Genomic DNA, 6,000 nt, shown 5'->3' with positions numbered 1-6,000 from the left:
TCGAGAGGCCCCGTGCGCGCGCAGCGGAGGCCGTGCGCGTACGTGAGCGCGCACCCCGCAGGCCTTCCACCGAGGGAGCTGGGCCCGGCAGCGACTGCGCATGCTGTGAACGCTGCCCGCGCTGGAAAGCCGATGTAGGCTCAGACCCCCAACGGAGGAGTGGTCCCTGGCGGCGGGGAAGGATGGGAGAGCCTGGAGGCTCGGTCGGAGGTCAGGGCGACGTCTTCCAGGCCGCCGTGGCATGTAAGTTTCTGCTTTGTATATAGTAGGACGTTACATTTACAAGGCTCTCATCACCTGACTACATGAGGCTTATTGGTATTCCCGAAAAGCAATCTTGTTTCTGCATTTGGACGCCCCACCAGGCCTTCTCAGGTGGAGTGGCCCAGTAGTCATGTCCTTGGAACTAGGAGGCCTTGTCTGTGCCAGGAACAGATTATGTTAGGTGGCTAGAGATACAGCTGGTGGGATGATCAGGAGCCCAAATCCTAGCCACCACCGGCACTCCATTTTTTAGATTTCCTCACATTTTGAAATGGTGAAACTGAATGACAAGCAATTTCTGTATAAAGAGACCATTCTCCCCACACATGAAATGTTTAACAGATAATAGAAAAAAAAAATGTTTAAAGGTACCTGAGAATCATTTTCCTCACCCTAACAAGTACAGACCACCTCACGCTCAGATAAGAGAGCAGTTTCAAGGTCAAAAAGTAATGTTCAAAAACAATTTGGTAGTTCTGCAAAAAGCTAACTACAGAGTTACCATGTGATCCAGCAATTCTCCCAGATATATACCCAAGAGAAATGAAAACATCTTCACACAAAAGCTTATACATGAATATTCATAGCACCAGTTATAGCCAAAAAAGCAGTGTCCATCAATTATGGGTGGCTAAACACAATGTAGTACATCCATACAATGGAAAATTATTGGGCCGCAAAAAGGAATGAAGTACTGATTCAACATTTGTGAACCTTGAAAATATGCTAAGTGAAAGTAGCTAGACACAAACGACCACGTACTGAATGATCCATTTATAGTTAACCTCCAGAATAGACAGATCCGCAGGGACAAACACATTAGTAATTGCAGGAATGCAGCATGAATAGAAATGATTGTTAATGAGTAGGGGGTTTCTATTTGGAGGGACAAAAATTTTCTGGAATTAGTGATGATGGTTGCCCAATTGTGTGAATATACTAAAAACCACTGAATTGTACACTTTTAAAGGGTGACTTTTATGGCATGTGAATTATATCCCAATTAAAAATATACATATGCTCCACCCAGATTTCCCATGGCTGGTTTGTAGAGGAACACACAGTACAGATGCTCTGGGAAATTTAGCTTAATTCCTGAGACTCTGCCATGAAAACAGCAACACTATCACAGGCTAACTCAATCATGGATGATGTGAAGGATACCTCTTGTGAAAGTAAAAAAACAGTCATTAAGGCTTGAGGAAAGCTTGTCAAGGTCAGTGGTTGCTGGAGTAATTATTACCTCCAATGAGTTGTACATGGTCCCAGGTCAGTGGGGTCATTGTATAAACAGGACAAATATGAGGAAGAGGAGAACCTGCTTAAGGAAATGATCAATTATAACAAAAGGTTATGTGGGCACAGAGGAGAGTAGAGAAGAATATAGGTACTAGTGAAAAAAAGATTAGGAACAGATTGCTAAGGTTTCTGTTATAAAGGAAAACCCTGCACAATGAATTTCAACTCTGATTGCTCATTTGCATCACCTGGAGAGCTGAAACAATTTATGACCACCTGTGCCCAATCCTAGGTAGCCTGAGTCACTTGGTGTGGGGTGTGAACTCAGCAGTTTTTAAGTCCTTCAGGTGATCCTAATAGGAATCAAGTTGAGGGATGCTGTCTCTACTGCAGTGAGCTTAAATCCAACTTCAGGAAGGAGCTTTCTCCACTTTTACAGTTTCTAGGTGGCAGCAGAAAAAGGATACTGAAGACTGCAAACCTAGTGAATAGCCTTAGCTTCAAAAGGTTTTGCCCTTTCATAATTACTCTGTAAAGGGGTCAGAAATCTCAAGAGTTATTAGGTAACCGCAGTAACCTAACTGATGAGGCTGGCCCTCAGGGAGTGGCAGTGGGGTTGGATGAGGGAACCAGAGCAGTGCATCTCAACTCTGGCTGCATAGAAATCCTCTGGGGAGCTTATAGGCGTATGATGCCTAGGCTCCATCCCCCAGGTTTTCTGATTGACTTGGTCTGTGATGGGGCCCCAGAAATAAGTATTTTTTAAAAACTCCCCAGATGCTCAAGCTGGAATTGAATTATCTGGGACAGATAAAAGAAACTCTTCAGAAATAGAATAGACAGCCCTCAGGACTGAGTGGATTTGGGTAATGAAGGAAAAGGAGGAATTGAATATTACTTCTAGTCTGAGTAAATTTGGAGGACAGCTTTTAAAATGTGTAATCCTAATCTATAGTACATCTAAACAAGGGACTAGTTTACATTTATTAGAAAGTGCATATATGAGGGACTTTTTTAGTCACAAAGGGAAGTTTTTGTTATATTAAAAAACAAAACTGTAGAAAAATGTATATACAATGTGACCTCAACTGTGTAAAAACAGAAAAGAAATCGAAAGAAAGTGCGTATAAAATTTCCACACTTGTAGCTCTGGGTTATAGGTGATTTTATTTCCTTTATTATATTTACTCTATTTCTCCAAATTTCTAAATAATCATATATATTATTTATAATAGAAAAGGATGTAAAGGAAGCCCTCCACCTCAAATATTAAAATATTAAAGTTTTAGGACTTAAGGGGGAAAACTTTTAACTCTTGAGAACCTGCTTAGATTAACTTTAAGCATATGTTCATCTAAATTTCTATATTAATATATCTGTTTTTCCAGGGTCCCTACTTGAACACCCAAAATGACTTTTACCATGGGATTCAGAAACGTCTTGCAAGACTAAGACTAGACCTGCTAAGGGTATGTTTGCAATAGCTAACTAATACACACCTTTTTTTTTTTTTAGCACTTTTTATAACTTCATAGAAAATTACTAGCATTAAGTCCATTTCTGCATTAAATGTATAAAGTGGTTTCTGTTTGCCTGACAGGATACTGACTGTTAAAAATGCTATGTCCATAGAATGGAATTCTGTACAGCCATCAAATTAATGTTGAAGTAGAACACTTCGACACAAGGAAATTCTCACAGTATGTTTTAAGTAAAAAAATGAAATTGTGAAAAGTAAATATAGTATGATGCCAATTTGGAGATACACACAAAGATACTGATAAGTATTACCTCATGATATGATATCATTTTGTGATTGTTTTCTTTTATGCTTTACATTTTATGCATTTAAATGTTCTGTAAAAACATGTTTCTTTTATAATTAGAAAATATTTTATTTTAAATTGTTAATTTTTTAGGATATCTAAATTAATATTTGGTTTCAAGTGCCATGATACCTTGTGTAACTGCCCTCTTTAGCAATATATTCAAAATGACATTTATTTTAAAAAAATAGGTGACAAGAGAATATTGTCTTACCTCTGCTAACAGTATTCCAGGTGAGATTGCAGTCATTCTTGTTGCCCTGTAATCTATAATCACCCAGTAGCATCTGAAGTGAGACATGAGCCATTTTTTCTTTCTGTTCTCTTTCTAAATAATTCAAGTCACCTTACCACATAATAGCTGCTGAAGTATCCTCCTGACATGTATCCCCAATATATGTTCCGCTCCAGATAATACATTCAGCAGCTATATGAATCTTTGATTATGAATAATCTTATTAAAAGGATGTTATGCTTTTATACTGACTTCAGTACCTGTGATGAATACTGTATTCCTGTGACATGGAAGATATAATTGATGGAGATTTGGCTCAGAAGAATTCAGCCAAAAAGATGATAGTTCCAAGTACCCAGGTCCCGTGCAGTTTTTTTTATCATTTTAGTCATTTATATCATAATTTTTATTGACTCTATTTTTGAAATCCAAAGATAGTATTCATTGACTTCAGTAGGAATATCCTCTACATGATGGTGCTAATCTATTTTAGTTAGATTCATTTATTAGACAATTATCTTCATACTTTAAGAAACCAATATATAAAAATTAGTATGTTGAAATTCTATCTAGTTAACAGTGAAATGTACTTTAGACATTCAAGCATGGGGATATTATATAACAGAATCCCATTTATTTAAATGCATTAGTGGGTAAATTTAAGGTGAAGACTGGGCCAGCATAGCTAAAGCAGAGCAGAACATTGAGCTGATTATTAATGAGTAAACCACTGAATTCAGTCAACGTACATAACCCTGGCCATAAACTTCCTTATGTTAGAATTATCCCCATCAGTGATCTGATGGCTTCCAATAATTGAATTATATCATGATCACAATTAGGAACACTTAATGGTTGACTGCTGGCATCAGAATTTGAACCCAAACAGTCTGATATAGGAGCCTGCACTCTTGACAGGTTTTGGAGTCAGACTGCCTGGGTTCCCTCCTGGCCTCTACCACTTACCAGTCTTCACATATGTAAAATGGGGACATTAATAAAGTAGTTACCTTATTGTCTTCACATTAGACAATATATGTGAAGTGTCTGAAACTGTTCTGGCATAGTGGGTGCTCGATAAATGTTAATTGTCATTCTAATAACACTATACCACCTCCCGATTATAAAAGTTTAGCTCTAAAAGGGACATCAAAGATGAATAAGTTCACAGTTTTTCAACTGCAGGTCACAGCCTGTTAGTGGATTGTCAAATCAATTTAAGGGCTCACTTCCAGCATTTAGTAATGCAAGAAAGAATATAATCATAGAGCAGTTATCAAAGTGCATTGCATGTAATAAGGATAAGTGTTGTTTCATGAAATATTTGTTTTAGAGAGATAGCAGACATGATTGGCGCTCTGCCCATATAACTTCAGGTCTCTCTTGCTGGTTCTGCCCATTTCCCACCATCTTTGTGCTTCTCTCCAAAGGAATCTTACCTGTAGTTCTTCAGAAAACTACCCTTCAGCTGCTGGAGACACATTAGCTTAACATATTTGTATTATTTACCTGTTACCACATAACAAAAAATTTCAAAAATCTAGTGATTTTAAAATGACAAAAATTTATTTTCTTACGGTTTCTAAGAGTCAAGAATCTAAGAGCAACTTGGGTAATTCTGGCTCAGGATGTCTCATGAGATTTCATTAAAGCTGTTAACTGGGGCTGCAGTCACCTCTAGGCTCGGCTGGGGCTGGAGGAACTGCTGTGAAACTCACTCATGTGGTTTTTGGCAGGCCTCAGTTCCTTGTTATGAGAGTTCATGTCATGGACCTCTTCATCAGACTGCTCATAAAATAAGACCTTGCTTCCTCCAGAGGCAGTGATCTAAGAAAGGAAGAATCCAAGATGAAAGCCACTGTCATTTATATCTTAATCTCAGAAGTGATATACCATCATCTCTGCTGTATTTCATCAGTTCCATGGATCAGCCATGGAACAGTGTAGGAGAGAAATACACAAAGGTGTGAACACCACAAGTCAGGGATCACTGGAGACCTCCTTTGGGTACTGGCTACCACAGGTACCATGAGCTTAAACACCTGGGGGGTACATCCTGCTGGGGTGGCCTGTAACCAGCAATTGACTAGGGATGACATGTGAAAGCCCAGCTCTCTTGCCTCAAGGTGAGTCAAACTCTGTGGTGTATTTTATGTTCCAGAGTTTCCCATCAAATCAGGCTGAGGCTGACTTCACCTGAAATCTTACCTTTGGTTGATTTCAACCACCTTCCTACTCTACCTCCCCTATTCCCATACTAGTTTCTTCTGGGAACACATCCTTGATAAATCACTTGCACTCAAATCCTTATCTCAAGGTCTGCTTCTGGGAAACCCAGCTTAGAACAGGTAGGGGGTGGGTATGTGTGTGTGTGTTCTATATAAAACATTTATTACTGTGAGTCATGGTATAAAACGTTAAATTAAAATAACCCAA

General features: G+C 38.8%; 1 long non-coding RNA gene across 4 annotated transcripts in view; it reads left to right on the top strand.

The window, feature by feature from the left end:
* Nucleotides 1-34: 34 nt before the first annotated feature.
* LOC105308481 overlaps nt 35-6,000 on the top strand; it is a 40,326-nt gene continuing 34,360 nt past the window's right edge. For 3 of the 4 annotated variants that reach the window (XR_002778033.1, XR_002778034.1, XR_002778035.1), the window contains exons 1-2: nt 35-243; nt 2,892-2,972. This is a non-coding gene — a long non-coding RNA (uncharacterized LOC105308481). The remainder of the gene's footprint in view (nt 244-2,891; nt 2,973-6,000) is intronic. The other variant, XR_897304.2, reaches the window with a different exon arrangement.

Source organism: Pteropus vampyrus, unplaced genomic scaffold (genome assembly GCF_000151845.1).
Source record: "Pteropus vampyrus isolate Shadow unplaced genomic scaffold, Pvam_2.0 Scaffold582, whole genome shotgun sequence".
Classification (NCBI taxonomy): Eukaryota; Metazoa; Chordata; class Mammalia; order Chiroptera; family Pteropodidae; genus Pteropus; species Pteropus vampyrus.
The sequence above is the reverse complement of the archived record's forward strand: the minus strand, read 5'-3'. Positions and strand labels throughout refer to the sequence as shown.